Source organism: Cupressus sempervirens, chromosome 4 (genome assembly GCF_028749045.1).
Source record: "Cupressus sempervirens isolate cs-2001-9-10 chromosome 4, ASM2874904v1, whole genome shotgun sequence".
Taxonomy (NCBI): domain Eukaryota; kingdom Viridiplantae; phylum Streptophyta; class Pinopsida; order Cupressales; family Cupressaceae; genus Cupressus; species Cupressus sempervirens.
The window spans coordinates 267,657,027-267,674,837 of NC_143121.1; the positions used below are offsets into that span (position 1 = coordinate 267,657,027).

At 35.1% G+C, this 17,811-nt stretch overlaps 1 pseudogene; it reads left to right on the forward strand.

Annotated features, from left to right (window-relative positions):
* The first annotated feature begins 348 nt into the window (after nucleotides 1–348).
* Nucleotides 349–17,811, forward strand: part of LOC149561050 (protein CHUP1, chloroplastic-like) — a 29,435-nt pseudogene continuing 11,972 nt past the window's right edge.

The following is a 17,811-nucleotide window of genomic DNA, read 5'->3' on the forward strand; positions in this document are numbered from 1 at the left end:
CTAACCTAGGTGTTTTCATTACAAAAATTTTTGACAAGGTACAAGAATGTGGAGTAGAGAATGCTAATGTCATATCTCATGGTTCGGTTGCTGGTTTTGGTCAGTTTTTAAAGATGGCTTAGAGGCCTTCCTAGTAGAGATTTGCAATTTTTAGAAAGTGGTAAAGTGAATTTTAAATGATTAATTAATGGTTTCTTTTAATCTAGATCAAATCCAGTTATTTTAGGGAGTCAAATCAGTGGATTCCAGGAGTTAGGCATTTCGGTTGGAAATATTTTTTAGCCAAACCCACTTTGGGGCCTAAATGGTTCTATCAAGCACTTTACCTTTCATCATGATTGTAAGCATATGCCGCATCTAATAGAAAATGAATTTCTTGAGTATTATGGTCTAAAGGAACATGAAGTAAGCATTATTGAATTCCAGAGGTGACTCAAGCTTAATGGAGTTGAGATTGAAAAGTATAATATAAAAATATTTTTTTTGGAAGCCCTAAAGAAGAAAATTAAAGAGGAATTAGTAGAAGCTTATTTAGTTAACAAAGAGTTTGGAAGTGCTCAATCAATCATTGAGGAGCTCCAAAGATAGATACAAATAGACGGTAAAGAGTCAAATAGACAACTTCATTTTCTTCAACAAAGAATCATGATACTTGAAGATAAGAAGAAACATGTTTTTGAAAATAATTTTAAATTGGAGAAAAATTACAAAAATTGAAAGAACTAGAAGTGGAAGTAGTTGAACTAAGAAGGGCCAATAGGGAGCTAGAACAAGAAAATTAGGAGTTGATAGTGAAACTAGACTATATAGAAGCAAAAATAATTTCCTTTCTAAAAATTACTAATACAAAGCTTATTGAGAAGGTAGAACAACTTATGTTTGAATATGTTGGGCCAAATTTTTTTATATTGCATGAAAAAGAGTTCATAGATAATGACTTTGAGAGTGCATCATCTAGGAAATCAACACCTTCTGAGAGTGTTGATTTTGATGACTTTTCTTTGGATACTATATCTAGTAGGCAAACCAAATTAAAAACGTTTAGCTTGATCCACAAACTTAAAAGATGGGGAAGAAGTAAGGATGACTCTCTAGGATCTCTAGGTGGATCAATAGGGAAAAAATAAGGAAATGGTTCTATAAACTAGAAAAAGATCCCACAACATAGATATTCAATGTCGAATGTCAGTTTGAAATGGGAATTACTGAGAGGGTGGGGGGGTGAATCAATAATCGACATACTTTAGTCACCAAATAGATAATATTTGTTACTTTAAACCATACATAAGAAAGTAATAATGTAATCCTAAATAATAATAGTAACCATGCACAAAGCTAACTCATAACACCATATTTTATTAACTAAGGAAACCCTAACAAAGGGAAAACCCTAGTGGAGATGATACCCACTAGATAATATATTGATAGATAAGTTCCTTATTAGAGGATGGATCTCATTAGGAGTCAATGAGAAAATTTACTATAGAGAGTCCATGTTAGGAGACATTGAATCCCTATTAGGAGATTCCAACCCTGTTAGGAGTTTTAGTATAGTAGATGCAAGATGAGCCAACTACCCAAACATGCACTTCTAATTACACGAATATCTCACTGCCAAAACAATTAATTAGACTTCTAAAATAAAGATTCTATAGCTTCTTTCTTTTCTAATCTCTAATCTTCAGCATGATCTCAGATCACAAAAATAGCTTCACAAAACTTCACATATATCACTTCCACAAAAGTTCGCATATCACAAAAGTTACACTCTTCATTGTAAGATGTCTTTTTCATAAATACCATTCCTTTTCACAATTTTTTTTTGGGTTTGCTAAGACCACAATATAATTTTCCAACTTAGAGTAAACATTTGGGATGTTAGCCCTAATTGGTCAATTAATTATTTTCCGAACAAAATAATTCCTTTCTTTCAATTTTGCTATCCTATTTTATTGGTAAAACACAAATATCTCTTTTCTGTATAGTTTGTACTAACTTCCAAGGTTACAATTGTCATCATCAACATGTATACTATCTCCATCTAAATTTATTAATCATAATATGACATCAGTAACAAGTTACATACAAAACTATATACTGATGTAATCCAAATTCATACTTAGACAATTTTCTAAGTACCAAAAGCTAAGTATAATTATTTTTGAGGTTTCCTATAAGCATGTACATCATGTGTTTCATAAATTGCAAAAATTACATATCTTCATTAGCCAATTGTCAATAATCTCCCATTTTGTATTGATGGCAACAAAATACGAAAAATTGGCTAAGTATCAAAAACTTGAAAAAAAATAACACAGTAACATTACACCTATTACAAATTGTCCATCTTACATATGATCCCCCTTACAAAATGATTTCATAATTTAAAATTTTATCTTTTCTTTACCTGATTTACAATTTTCCTATGCATCCCCATTTGACATCAATGACAAAGGTTAAAATGTCAAAAAACTATTAAAAATTTGCTATTAAAAATGTTGTTCTGTTGCCTTTAACCTAAGAGTATCTTCATGCAATCACCAAAGCTTGCCTTAAGATTTCTCTTAAGTTTTGTCCATGTATCCTTCGCTGATTTATTAGAGGTGAGTATTGAACATAGGGCATATAATGCAATCTCAACTACATTACAATTAGAGTATAGAAAGTTGGAATAAGTGTCCTTGGCCTTGACACATTCCTCCAACTATTTCTCAAAAAAAGATATTTTTAGAGAAATAGACTCTCTAAAATCTAATACTCTCTTCAAAATTTGTTCCTTTTGATGTTCAAGTTTCCTGATATAATTATGAATACTGGCCACTTGTCCTTCAAAATCATCAATTTTACTAGCTAGATAGAGCCTCTAGCTCACTCATCTTTCCTCCAATCTAACTGTCAATATTGTTAGTCAGCTTGTGAGATAGAGTAAACTTGATTTAAATATCTTACCATCCTATTGAAACTTTCAAATTTCTTTGATACAAGTATAAAGACTTATCAAATCATTCTTAATATTCTAACAAATAGTGCTAAACAAGTTAGCATCATGTGTGATTTGTGCCTTTGTTTCTGCAACATTCAACAAATTTTTGAATTCTTCATCAAAAGATTTTAGCACTCCTTGTGCCCTCTATTTAGGATCTACCTCTATGTGCTAGACTACTAGAGTACTATGTAATTTATTAGTAACCTCCATCAAGGTTCTATGTAGGCTGTTCACTATCTTGTTTTTCTCCATAAGTTTTGACAAAGATGAGATCAAGTCAATTCAATCATCATCATTAGTTGTCAGGCTAGAAAGAAAAAGAAAATTAGATGAACTAGAAGGTTTAGTGTCATCTTCCCTTTACTTATTTTTAGTTGGCTCTTTGATTGCTCTCTCTTCTATCTCTTTTTCTTGTCTTTCTTTTCTTTCTTTTTCTCTCTTTTCTTCCTTATCTAATCTCTTTTTCTTATCTTCCTCTATTTTTCTTTTCATTTCTTCTATTATCGTTTTGTCCTCTTCAATTTGTCTTAATTATTTTTTAAATATCCTTAGTGTGAGGTTCATTTTGTTCAGAACTTTCAAATGCATTAGTATCATCAATGTTAATGGTAATATTGGTTTGATCTATCTGTATTATATCACCACTTATTGACACTTCTGATGTTTTGGGTGCTAGTGAAGATGCTTTGTTGGACTCTGTCATCATCTAACTTATGGTTGCCACTATTTCACTTCTTAGTTTATCTTTCTCACTCATCATAAACATGAATGTTCTTAACTTTTTTAACACTTAAGGTGCTAGATTTTTCAACAATCTCTTCACTTCTTCTTCATCATCAATCTTGCATATTGTTCTTATCATAGACTTTCAAAGTTTTATGTCATCTTCTCATGTAAGTGCTTTCTTTTCTATGAGTCTATCATATACTTTCTAGTTTACCATTCCTTCAATATCATTGGATTTCATATTGTTATCTATTATGTATCTCATAGTATAGATATCAATCTGATCTTTCTCAAAATTATTATACAATTCATAAAAAAATTTCATTTGGAAAAAGTTTCCTTCACTAGCAATAGTTGAATTTATCTTTTCTATCTTCAACTTCTAGGGTTGTTGAGTTTTTCTTGTTAACTTTTTAGAAGTAGTTACCTTCTTTATCTATTTAGCTTCTTCTTCTTCTTCTTCTTCTTTACTAGACTCAACAATTTTCAACAATTTATTTTTTCTCTTTTCTTGTCCAATGGCTTATTGCTTGACCCTTATCTTCTTGGTGGTCACAACTTCCACTAATCCTTCTGATTTCCTCTTTAGCGCACTTGTCTTTACATCTGATAGTGCTACATAAGGAATTCTCTATTCTAAAGATGTCTCTACAATAGACAATGAGAAAGGTTACACATTCAATATACCTTGTTTCACAGTTTGTTTGACTACTTGTAACCCACTCTCAGTCATACCAGCCTCTAATAAGGTTTTTTTCATTATTGTTTCAATATTCTTGTGAGATGCCTTCTCCAAGGATTCCTAATGAGATGATTGGGTAATCTCATCATAAGTTCCAAATCTATACTCAACTTGGTCCTTCTCTAATTTCAACAATCAATGTATCCAACTACTATTTCATCACTCAATTCATAACCTAAGGGATCAAGAAATGTTTCCCAAGGTTCTACTACTTGAATATAAGTAAAATCTCTTTTGATTTCTCTATGCTTTAGATGTAATCACAATGAAGTGGTAATTGAGTTTGTACTCCATGTTATTCCTTCAACTTGAGCTTAGATTAATTGCATACATTGCAGATACAAAAAGTTGTCAATTGCATTCTAAAATCAAATATCTTCTATCAGATCTTCAAATGTTACCCTAAGTTTACCATAGCTTACTGCCATCATGACAACACTCCACAAAACTTCACTTCACAAAATTCTCAGTAAGAACATGTAGATCTTCTACTACAAAATTTACTTACTCTTTAATAATAGTAACTCTTAATTCCTTCATAACTAGTTTAGATAAGCTCCAAATTATAAGAAAGCTTAGATATAGTCTAAACGTATCTTGATACACCTTTTCCCAACTTCACTACCCATAATTAGATATCTGAGTGAAGTTTCAAATTCAAGTTCTATGAACAAGCTTAATTCAAGTTGATTGAATCAAACTCAATTACTAACTTTGATATTCCAATTTCATCATTTTCTAACTTTTCTATTGTGATGTCTAATGCTTTTAAAAATGCTTCATTAAGTTCTTTTAAATGTTCACTTACTAGATTTCTTTGTTCCTCATTGTCTTTGTTAGTTCTAGAGTTCCTCTCATGGTTCCTTTTGTCATTTTTGACATTTCTTCCATCATTTCTTCTATTCATGAAGTTTCTTCCATTGTTCCTTCTATCTCTAAAGTTTCTATTCATTTTGCAATACTTTGATGTATGTTTGAAGTTGTTGTATAACTGACATATTGGAGTTCTGCTTCTAGGGTTCTACTAATCATCAGGTGCATGACAATTATGAGTTGTGTGTCCAAAGTTGTTACACTTATAACACATGATCTATCATCTTTCTTCATAAGCTCTTCCTTCTCTTGATCTCCTTTCAATAGATATTCTTCTATTTGTAGGGTTAGTATTTCTATATATTCTACAATTCCTTCTATCATTATCATATTTAGGTTTCATACAATCAAATGCTTTATGACACATACCATAACAATTATGCAAATAAAAGTCCTTAAGATGATTAAATATTGACTTTTTTGTACAATTCCTTTTCATATGACCTATTTCGTTACATGAAAACATACTTACCTCTAAATTCATACCTATTTTCCTTAGGAGATTCCACTTGCTTTGGTTCATCCAATATCTCAACTTCCTTGTCTTGTCCAACTTCTTTAGGTTTATCAAAAGATTGACTAGATTCAATATTATCATCAGATTTATCTTTTTCTTTTGGATATTCTTGGGCATTCATTTTGCACGAGATCAATGGCAAGAATCCATAGTGTAATTCCTCTCTTGAAAAGAAAATCTTTTTGAGGATCCACTCCAAGGTTCAGTGTTTGTCTTGTGACATACCAAAATTTTCTCAATAGAAGATAAATGTGAATGTTCATAAGGAGGCCTTTGCTAGTTCCAAAAACTCTTTTACCTTCCAAGTTAAATCTGTTCATTGTCTCAAAATATCACACCAAAAGAACAATATTTTTGTATTTTCTATTTTTCAATGAATGCAACTCTAACAATACAGCTACTATGAGGTCCTATTCTAATAGAGAGGTTAGCAAAGAAAATACCAAAACTGAAAGCAAATAACATGAAATCAAATAACTTGAAAGTGAAATTCCTAAATGGACATAAGCTACAGAACACAACATGTTGTGAGTTAAACTTTTGAAGAAATCGGTAGGAAACCAATGAAAACAACTCTTCCTAGAATCCACTGATGCAATTGTCGGTGAGAATCTATAACAAATCGAATGATGTTTCACTCTTCATCAAATTGCAAGGCCACGAAAAGTGTGCTCATGCAAGACAAGAGCTATGTAAACACAATTGGGTGATCTCTTCTCAAGCTCGTTACTTCAACGAAATTCATATATCTGTAGCAAACACTAGAACTAAAAGATCGCACAACCAAAAACAACACAATAAACCTTTGGCTCAATCACAATCTCATGAATAAAATCCATAAAACAATGACACATCCAGGCAAGAATAACCACACTCTAAATGCTAGTACCAAAAGCATAATTTTATTGCATAATAATGGCAGCCCTTGTTATATTTTACAATGGGGTATTTATAAGAAATCATCCCCTCAATTTGTGTTGAGAGTGAGAGATATCTCAATGCAATAAAATTCTTTAAACCATTAAAAAAAACTAAATATATACAAATTGACCATCTAACTGGTGCTCAGAGGAACTCCATCCATATTTTATTCATTAATTGGATGCATGAGCCCTTTACATGTCAAAAACAATGAAAGCATGAGAGAGAAAGTAGGAAGAAGCCATCAGTCGAAGTAGAAGTGCATGGAGACACCCAAAAATAGAAGCTAGCCCTTCACTTGATGTGTGTCAGAGTTAACTTTCCATCAAAATGCATTTCCAATGCATGGAAAGTGTTATTTTTGAAACTGGTAGTCAACTATCGGTGACCCTTTGAATTGCGGAGCTGCGTGAAAATGCGGAGCTACAGACTTGTAGACCTGTAGACTTGTAGAGCTATGGAGCTATTGAGCTACAGACCTATGGATCTATGGAGCTATAGACCTGCAGAGCTACGAACCTTGACTGAGTCAAAAACCTCAAAATTTTCTAAGTGTCAAAATTGAAATTCTGGCATCTGGGTTTTGTTCATCTTCATCCTAAAGATATGTTTGGATATTTTCCCTTGAATTTCTCTATAATCTTAGTAATCTTCGTAGAATCAGGAAGATCCGAATACTCATACTTATCTTTAACCTTATGTCTGTAGTTTTCCACCTCAATTCGAGTTTTTACAAAATCTCCAAGTTTAGTATCCAACTCTAAAAATGCTTCTTCTGTCCTGAAGGCTTGTCTAATGTCTTCATCACTGGATGCTTCCTCTAATGTCTTTTTTAAGTTTTCTACAACTACCTCAACTGGTAAAAGCTTCTCTCATTCTTCATCTTCAAAAATATCAAAGCATGCATCAATATATAACTTTTCTACTTCCAAAATTCGCTCTCAAGCTTGGTCCTTGAGCCTATGTATCTCATCATGCAATGTTTCCATCACTTTATTTCCTTCTGCAATCTTTTCTATCCAATCATCTATCATGTCTAGCTCTTCACCATTATATACATCAATCAGAATGTGATACCTTTGTCCTTTTATGGCCTATAGAATTTGCAAATCCTTGCTCCAAACTCGTACCTCATCCATAATGCTGAAGTCCTACCTCAAAATTGCCACGATCTTATCAACATTGTCGTGTGTAGCATGCAATAATTTTAGGCTTCCTATAATTATAGTGATACCCATATCTTTAAGGTTGTCTCGCCAATCCTGACAAGCTCTCAAAAATGGATTGAGCTATACACCTTCCCCTTCTTTAAGAATGGTAGTCAAAGTCTCCTCAGGGCGTTCAGAATCAAGAGGACCAATAACTTCAGCTAGATATCCTTTCAAGATCTCAACTTGCCTTCAAAGTGCTGTGATTTCAATCTCATCATGTTCCATGTGGTTAAGAAACACTTTGACTCCAATAATCATCATTTGTTGAGAAGTATCCCATGTAGGTTTCCATAATGTGATATCCTTTACTTCATAGTCCTGAAGGTGGACAGCTTCTTCATCTGTACCTTTCAGGGGATGAGCCAATTGTGCAAATAAGTCATGATTTTGAGTAGTGGTAATGAATGCAAATGGTGTTGCATCCTGTAATGGAGAGTCAGGCTTGTTCAAAATCTCTGCAATGTTACAGATATCATCCTTTGAAGCAAGGAATTGATGCTTAGCACTTCTCATTATTTCCTTCAAGAACCATCTCAGGATATGTCTTTCTATAACCCTGGCTCTAGATGATGAAGGGATGTGTTCAACTATCTCCTTCCCTATGCTGCTCTTACTTGGAGTCTCCTATTGTGAGGGTTCTTCTTCTATAGTCTCAATTTTCATAGATCCCATAGTTTGATCCTCGATTTCCAGGGACGGCCGTTGTATACATTCCATTCCCTGTGCCTCTTTTGATGGCTCATCAGTAACCCTTGGTTTTGGTTCTTCTTGTAATGATGATTCCTTCTGAACATGTTCCTCTAAGCTCAGAGGTAGAAGTGTCACTAAAACCTTATCTACCATCATAAACTGAGGTGAAGATGGGGGACATTGGATGAGGACCTTGTGTCTTAGGTGGCATCTGCGTCCAATCTTGCTGTTGAAATTCACCTATAGGAGTATCTCTAATCTTATCTCCAACCAATTCTATACTTACTAGCATGAAATCAAAATTTGGAATGGAGAGAATATCATCACCTAGCTCTCTTTTCTCATTAACCCATCATTGTACTTCATCTTCTAATGAAGAGAGCTCTACTATTTTAGCTTGGGTGGGTGGTGGGGTATTTGTGACATTCTTCTTTCTTCCCAATTCTATAGCTTTGGCAAGTTAGGTTCTCCCTTGTAGAGGCACTTTCTCTTCCTCCCCATCTATTTCATCCTCATTTGATTCTTCCTCGGGAATGGTTTTAGGAACAGATGAATTAGGCACTAATATTTTATGAACTCTATATCTCTTGTTCATTCTAACCTTGACCCTCCTTTGCTTCTGTGGAACCATAGGAGAAATGAGCTCTTGATGCATCAGAGGAATGGATGTCTTTGGAATCTCTTCCTCCTCTTGCTAGCTTGACAAAATAGGAGGTAATGGAAAATCAACCTGGACATGAGAAATCCCAGATTCTTGGGGGTCCTGGGGAGTAGATTCATGTTACTGCAAAGGGGCCTATTCTTCAGCATGCTCTATCTGGATCCTCTAAGGAGAGGCTCTCTTCCTCTTTTCTTTCTTCTTCTTGGTGCATGTTAATATCCCACTAGATGATCTAGCTAGTAGACTGTATCTAGCCTGATAGAAGACTAGAGTGCAAAGATAGGAACTGTGACTTTCCTCCCCTTTACCTTTTTTGGGTGAGCATGTATATGGAATATCATTGTATCCAGAATTGGATCAAGTGGAAAGGGTTTCTTGATCCAACTCTTTGTCATTTTGATGAAATTATCTATATTGAATAAGGGATCTAGTAGCTCCTATGAATCTTGTAGCCTTATCTCATTCGAGATGGTCAAATGCAGAGCCTTCTCTACTAAGTACAAAGTCATTCTACAATAGTCCCTAATACTGACATCATAGTCATTTGTGGCATTCACCCAATGATCTTCAATGGCATCCTCGTGGTAGAACTCTTTTCATGCCAAATTTTCCACTTTACCAACACTATCAAAGAATGGTTGGGGAGAGTTATATTCCTCAAGAGGATAGTTCTCCCACTCCCACTCGAAAATTAGGATATCCTAATTTCTCTTTACTTGATATGCCCCTATTACAAAAGGCCAATCCCAACAAGGCCTTCGTTGTTTCTTGATCCTCTCATAGGCTGACTCAATCTGCCAAGAAATTTCCATCAGAACCAAGTTGTCACTTGGGTACCTTTGGAGCTTCTTTGGATGGATAGATGCACCACCAACCCGAATGTATGTGAATGTCTAGAACTGGATAAAATATGCACTGAGAGTTGTGATCTATGCCTTAGCCTCATCAGACAATCTCTTTCCATAGTCACCTTTGATGAATCGAATGATGGCAAAGATAAAGGCATCAATCACAATCTTGTACTCTTTTCTTTGTGGCGAGAGCCTCTTTCTTAACTAACTCAGGATAAACTATATATGGCCATGCATTAGGATCCTGCATACTACCCTTTTTATACAACCCGGGATAGTCAGTGGCTCTTGCTATAAGTAGATATATCACATAAGAAGTCATATAGAACTTCTTCTTATCCTTTACTGTCCACAACTAATCACACAAGTTCTCACTAAGTGGGGTAGCCCAATCCAGTGGCATCTTTGTGTGTCTAATGAATTCAATGAAATTAACCATGAATGGAGCAAGATGACCTGCTGCAGGAAATCCCATAACTTTTCTCAGTAGAATGATTGAATATCCAATGTCATCCCTCATGTATCCTTGAGCCATATCAACTTTGCTGATCGTCTTTCTCCGAGATGGCTTCTCAATGAAGTATGAGGAATATATGATGTCCATGGCCTCATGGTGATGATCCTTATGTCACCTCTCAGATGCTTCATATGAGAGCCTGATAAACTGATCAGCTCTAGGTAAGTGGAAGACTCTCTTGATATTATCAGGTCATTGATCCAAGACTACTTCCCCAGTGACACTCTTTACAACCCTTTCCTCGAGAACAAAATGTCGGGATAAGGTCATAATCAATTCAGCTGACTGAACAGTCTCAGGATGTGATGCTGCATTTACCAATCCAGACCGTATTAAGGCAGATCTCAAAGAAGATCTTTTAGTTGGGTTGTTACAAACCCTCAAAAATTCTCCCAAGTCCGAGTGTCCAAGTTTTGTGTCTTTGATCTCAGAGTGTTCATTGTGCAATCATGACTTCGGGGTCATGCCTTGGAACTTGTATACAACTGGCTTTGCTATTGATTTGGATGTGGATGTTATTTGATTGTATTACCTACACATCACAAAGAGAAAAAATGATTAATTACTAGATACATATAACACATTAAAAAAAAATGATATTCAAAGACCAATTTTATTTTACTTATGATTTTTTTAAATTTTTTTTAAAATTTTTATTTTATTTCACCCTAACTAATTCGAAGAAGACCTTCTCCTTCTTCTAATTCTCGAACTATGAGTCCAAGAATCGGAGGAAAGTAGGGGGTCCCCATTCCTAGTGAGGAATGGGGTGTGTGTTGTGGATACCGCAACAAATAGCCCCAAAAAAAGGAAGAAATGATCAAGGCATTTCTTCATCAGCAAACATTTCTCTGATGTGTGTCAAACACCAACCAAGCTTCGAACATTTCAAGCATCTTTTGGATGACTTCTTAGTCTAAATCTCAAAACTTGAAACCTTCCAGCTCAGTGTGTGCATTGTCTATTCATTCCTTTTGATGTGTTAGGCTGCAGTCAATCAGAGTTTTCTGACAACTTGAAATAATCTCCCACTCCTCCCAACTCATTCATTTAAAAATTCCATGAAGGCATTTCATCAATCAATTGCTTGACTAGATAAGAGAATTAGTTCAAGGGCTCTTGGCAAGATGTCACATTTTTTTAACTTTTTTTTTTTTTGGCCTTTTGCATAATTGCTCTATATCATTCAACACGTTACTTTTGATGAAACAATACTTTTGAATACAAGATACTTTGTTTTGCAACATATCTTTAGCCATTTAAGATCTTTAAAATCCTTCAGACTTAACACTTTCTTTCTTCTTCTTCTTCTTCTTTTTTTTTTAAATTTTGTATCCTGACTATGCTTAGACTATGTAGTCAGAACATTAGTGTCATTTCTTGGATTCGATCTCTTATGAGCATCCCTTGCATTCCTCTTTTAGAACTTTTTAAGAAACTCTTACACCAAACAACAATCTTAGCAACCCTCCAAGGAGACCCCTCCTGTTTGAACCAGTCAGAATTTGGATCATCTCTCGTCATCTTTAACTTGAAATTGAACAACACCTAACACCATGAAATCTTTAAATTTGCAAAGTGTTGAGAGCTTGTTAGTCTAGGCTTCTGATTTCCAAACTGAAAGTCCCTTTAATTCCATAAGAGATGTCTGTTGCTTGGTCTATATAAAACACATAATCATCCAAATGTTTTGACAAAGAAATACCTCCTCCTGAAATCAAGACCAAAGAGTGGTTAGTGAAATCTTGAGAAAAAAATTCCTAGTACACCTTACCCCCTAGGACTAACCTAACTTTAAAAGGAAACACACTTGTAGAATTAAACACTCTTGCCGAAATGAAAATTTAATCTACATGCAAAAATGAAACTTAACTAAATTTTTTTTTTTTTTTTCTTAAGGCTTCAAAATAATGTTTCAGAAATTTCCCATTTACAGGAAAAGGTAGAAACTCCCCTTGTAAGGAACTTAGCCTAAATGTTTTTTCTCCAAGAATTTTTGCAATCTGATATGGGCCTATCCACAAGCATTGAAACTTGGTATGGCTTCTCGACTTTTCTCTCACCTTATCCCAAAGTAGGACTAGGTCAGAAATCCTAAAGGATTTTATTGTGGCCCTCTTATTGAAACATCTCTTGATAAAGGCTTGATGTTTAGCCATGTGTTCTAATGTAGTTGTTCATTTCTCCTCGATTTCTAGAAGATTCATCAATTAGATTTGTACTTTGTCAGTTTCATTAGCATACCCACTCATGAATTTTATAACAGGAATCTTGAGATTGAGCGGGAATACCAGTTCTTGCCCATAAACAAGTAAATAGGGAGAAGCACCCAAGGCCTTTTTCACTCTGACTCAATCTATTCACAAGGTGTATTTTAATTGTGTATGCCAATCCCTAGGGTTCTCCTTCAATGGTCATTTTATTATAGTGATCAAATTTTTGTTTGTAGATTCTGCTACCCCATTTCCTTACGGGTAGTAATTTGAAGAGAATCTAATGATGACTTTGTTTTCAAATTCCCATTGTGTCAAAAATGTAGATGCAAATGTAGATCCATTGTCGCATACAAGAGAAAATAGCATTCCAAATCTGGTAACAATATGTTCTTCCGAAAAGTCTGTCACCACCTTAGTAGTGCAATTTCTGAAAGTCTCTACCTCTGTCCACCATGTGCAATAATCCATAGCTGTAAGGATAAATGCATATCTAGTTGATGATGGTGGATTTATTGGACCAATGAAATCTAGTCCCCACTTTGCGAAAGGGTGCACCTTGTATACCGATTGCAGTGGCATTGTTGGGTGCCTCTCTTTATTAGCACTAGTTTGGCATGTATGATAGGAACACACATGTTCAAACATATATTTCAATATGGTAGGCCAAAAATAACCCGATCTTAAAATCATGTGAGTTGTTGCTTCTGTTGAACTGTGTCCTATACCATACTTATCATGAAAATGTTCAAGGACATCCTTTGCTTCTTCCCGTCTGAAGCATTTCAAATAAATCCCTTCGTAGTTCCTTTTATACAACTTGTTACCAAGTAATTTGTAAGACTCACATTTCATCTTAAGTCCCCTACATTGTAGACTATTCATCCATTCAAGGCATTGATCTTTTGGAGATAATAGACAATATCCTGGTACCACACATCTGTCACTACACCTGGATTGATATCAACTTGTGATACAACCATCTTCTTTTGATCATCTTCATCAATTTCATCATCAAATTTGAATTCCTTTTGAGTTCCTTCTTAGTTGTCAGCGATCATTTTGGATAATCCTTGGCCTTTGACTAATCACATAGGTTGAATCTCTAGATCAAATTCTTGAAGTATTGCCATCCACTTTCCTCTTCTTTCGCCAAGTTCATTTTACATCAAAAGCATTTTTACTACTGGGTCAGGTACAATTGCATACACCTTACTTCTGAGTATGTAGTGACGGAACTTCTTTACTACCTTGATTAACACAAAGGACTGTTTATCAAGATTTGAATATTTTAACTCAGCATTCTTTAGAGGATAACTCAAGAAAGCAATGGGTCATTCATCCTCCTTTTCTCTTTTTTGTGTCAAGATCCCTGTGTAAGAATGTTTGGAAGCAAAGGAATAGATCTTGAAAGGTAACCCGTAATCTGGACTTACCAAAACTGGGGCTATGGAGATGGCAACCTTAATAGCTTGGAAGGATTTCTTTATCTCTGGTACCCATTCTGTTTTAGCCCCTTTTTTGAGTAAATCATTGAGGGGGCACACTATCTCTGCGAAACCACTTATGAATTTGCGTACAAAGTTTATCTTTCCAAAAAAAGATTTCAATTCCTTCTAGCTATGAGGAGGTGTTAACTTCAAAATAGACTAAACTCTATCTAGATCAATGGAAATTCAAACTTCAGAAATGACATGTCCTAGGAGCTTTCCTTTAGTAACACCGAACAAACATTTCTTGGGATTGAGTGATATGCCGTACCTACGACATCTATTGAATACCTGCCTTAGATCAGCAATATGAGTACTTCGATCCTTCAAAAAGATAGTCAAGTCATCCATGTAGATGACTATACACCTATTTATCAATCCTTTGAAGGTTTCATCCATTACTCGTTGAAATGTAGCTCCCGCATTAATCAACCCAAAAGGCATCCTTCTGTAGGCAAACATTCCCCACTTGGTTGTGAAAGCAGTCTTTAGCCTATCTTCTTCATCGACCATCACCTAGTTATACCCCAAGTAACCATCCAAAAATGACATCATCTTTGAACCATTAACAATTTGCAACACTTCATCTAATGAGGGTAGAGGGTAGTTATCCTTCTGAGATGCCAAGTTCAAGTTACGAAAGTCAACACAAAGGAAAATCTCTCCAGTCTTTTTCTGTGCAGGGACTAAATTTGCTACCTAGGTGGAATGACGAATAGGGAATATGATCTTAGCATCCAATAGTTTTTTGACTTCTTTCATGATCATTGGTTCAATTATCAGATTTATCGGTCGTTGTCTTTTTCAGAAAGGTTTAGAATCTAGCTTCAATGGGATGTCATGTGTGATAATATCAAGATCATAAGTTTTCAATTCTTCATAGCTCCAAGCAATGACATCTTTATACTCGATGAGTAACTTGAGCATGTCATCCCATTCCTTTTGGTTGCATGCTTTTCCTATTTGCACCATTTTTGGTTCTTCATCAGTGCCTAAATTGTACAAGTCACATTCTTCGATTCCTTTCTCTTGAGTTTCCCTTCTATGGAGTGTTGATTCTTTATGGTCAAAGATGTGTTCAAGTTCAACCATCCCTTTCAGAATGTTTTTGATTTTCAAATTAAGGATTCCATCATCATCCTCAAGCTCATCATCTTTGAGCTTGTCTTCAGGTGTATCATCAATCTCTTGTCGTTGGAAATGGTGACTGCACATAATAAACTCGAGTATATGTTGATCATCTTGAAAGACATGAAAGTTTGTGATATTTTCAGGAATGGTAGGAACAAAAACTAATTCAACTGAGAATCTTTTCAACTTTGTTCTTTCTACTGGTTGTAAAGTGCTAGCTGAAATTGCAAGGGCGTCTATTACCACATTCTTTTTTCTTGGAATGGATTTGATGTTCAGAGCTTCAAAGTCATCCATTATATCCCATACCCTTTCCCTATAAGTGATTAATCTTTTGTCATTGCATGAGTATATGGATTTTACTTGTCTTATCACTAGTTGAGAATACCCTTTGATTATAAGAGCAGTAAATCCTTTTTCCAATGCAAAGAGAAGTTCTCAAATCAAGGCTTCATATTCTGTGCCATTATTAATACATCTAAACTACAATCAATATGCAACATAGAAAGCCCTACCTTTTGGGTTGATTAGTTCAATACCTACACTGGCTCCTAATCTGCATCTGGACCCATCGAAGCGGAGTGTCCAAATTGTATTTCCCTTGGGTTTTCTGACTTTGTGCTTATTTGTCCTTAACTTTTCCTTTACTTGAGCTTTAAACGGCTGTTTCTTGGACACCCATTGTAACTTTTCTTTTGTAGGGCTTGATGAACCTCCTTCATACCCCATGGATAGAGGAAGAGTGTGTTTTTCTTGCTCCTCTTGAATTTCGTCCATTAGCTCAGTGATTTGTTCAACCTTAGGTTCTGGATGAATGACTATTGAGGTCCATCCTTTGCCTTTAACATATTGTCTTCTTCTCTAAAATTTAATCATTCCAGGAGGAGGAGAAGATAAGCCTCCACCATCCGAAGAGGTATTGTTGTATGATACATTTAAATCTTCACTTTCCTCTTCAACTTGCATAACAAGGTTGGATGAATTCACTGAATTTAGGATTTGGATAACTTCATCTCTTGAGGTCTTCATACTTTTGTTTCCCATTATTTGTGTCAAAACTTTTGCTACTACTTCTTGGCATGTTGAACATTCAAACTTTGAATGACTAACTTTATGCAACCGAAAAAATCCTGGAAGGAGGAGGATATTGGGGTCAGCTTCCTCCCCTAAACACTGTAGATTAGTCACCATACTTTGTATGAATTGTGTCACTATCTCATTTTTAGGTATCAACACCTTAGGTTCTTCATTTTGGTCTTGAGATGTCTTGTTAGGAACCATGTCTAATGCCATTAATTTGTATGAACCCAAATTAGATTGCAAGAATGCTACCTCATTTAGGGCATTGTAATCTGTGATCATTGTTTTCAATTTGGGCTGGACATCTATCTTGATTTGATTGTTCAGACCTTTCCATGGTAACCATAATTGAGTGAAATCTGTGGGGAACCATCCTCTAAGACATTTTTCCCATTCTCTTCTCAGGAGTAATCCATATGTTTTTGCGATGTCAACTGCATGTATGTCAACAATATCTTGGATCCGAGGATCAACTGTTAGCTGTATCCACACATCTTTCAACACTCCAATGACTTTTACCTCTATTTTATCCAATTGTATTACCACTCGGTTAGAGGGTTGAGGATTAACTCCTAGCCTTTGAGCTATTGATAATGGAATCACATTACAATAAGCTCCCAAATCAATAAGGCAATTGTGTAGATTCTTTCCATATATCCTTATGCTCAACAAAAATGTGGGTACCTTGACTTTGTCCTTGAACATAGTAGGCATCGCTTCTACAGTATTTACTTGTTGTGGCACTGTCTTTTGGGAAACATTATTCATATTATGGGAAACCTTTGTATTATCCAATGTCTTCATGAGTGCTTCTCTTTTTTGTGGACAATTCTGCAACATGTCAAACATGGACATATTAGCTTTTGTTTTCTTCAGGACTTCGACCGCATTATATTTTTCAGTAGACCAAACAAGGTTCTTCAATATTGTTGGTATGTTTACTTGGTTCTGATACTGTGGTCCTCCTTGGGCTGGCTTTACCGGTGGTGGATTGATGCTTGCTCTAGGATCAGGTGGGGTTGGTTGTAAACTAGGAGGAATTCCATCAGTCAAGGGATCCTTTTTATTTTTGAGATTATATTTGTTTCGATTATCATTTTGAAAGGCAAACATCTCATCATGTTGAAGATCGGGTTCTTGACTAAAAGGGAATGAGAATTCTTCATTTGCTTGTTGTTCCACTTGTACATTCTGGGTAGAAT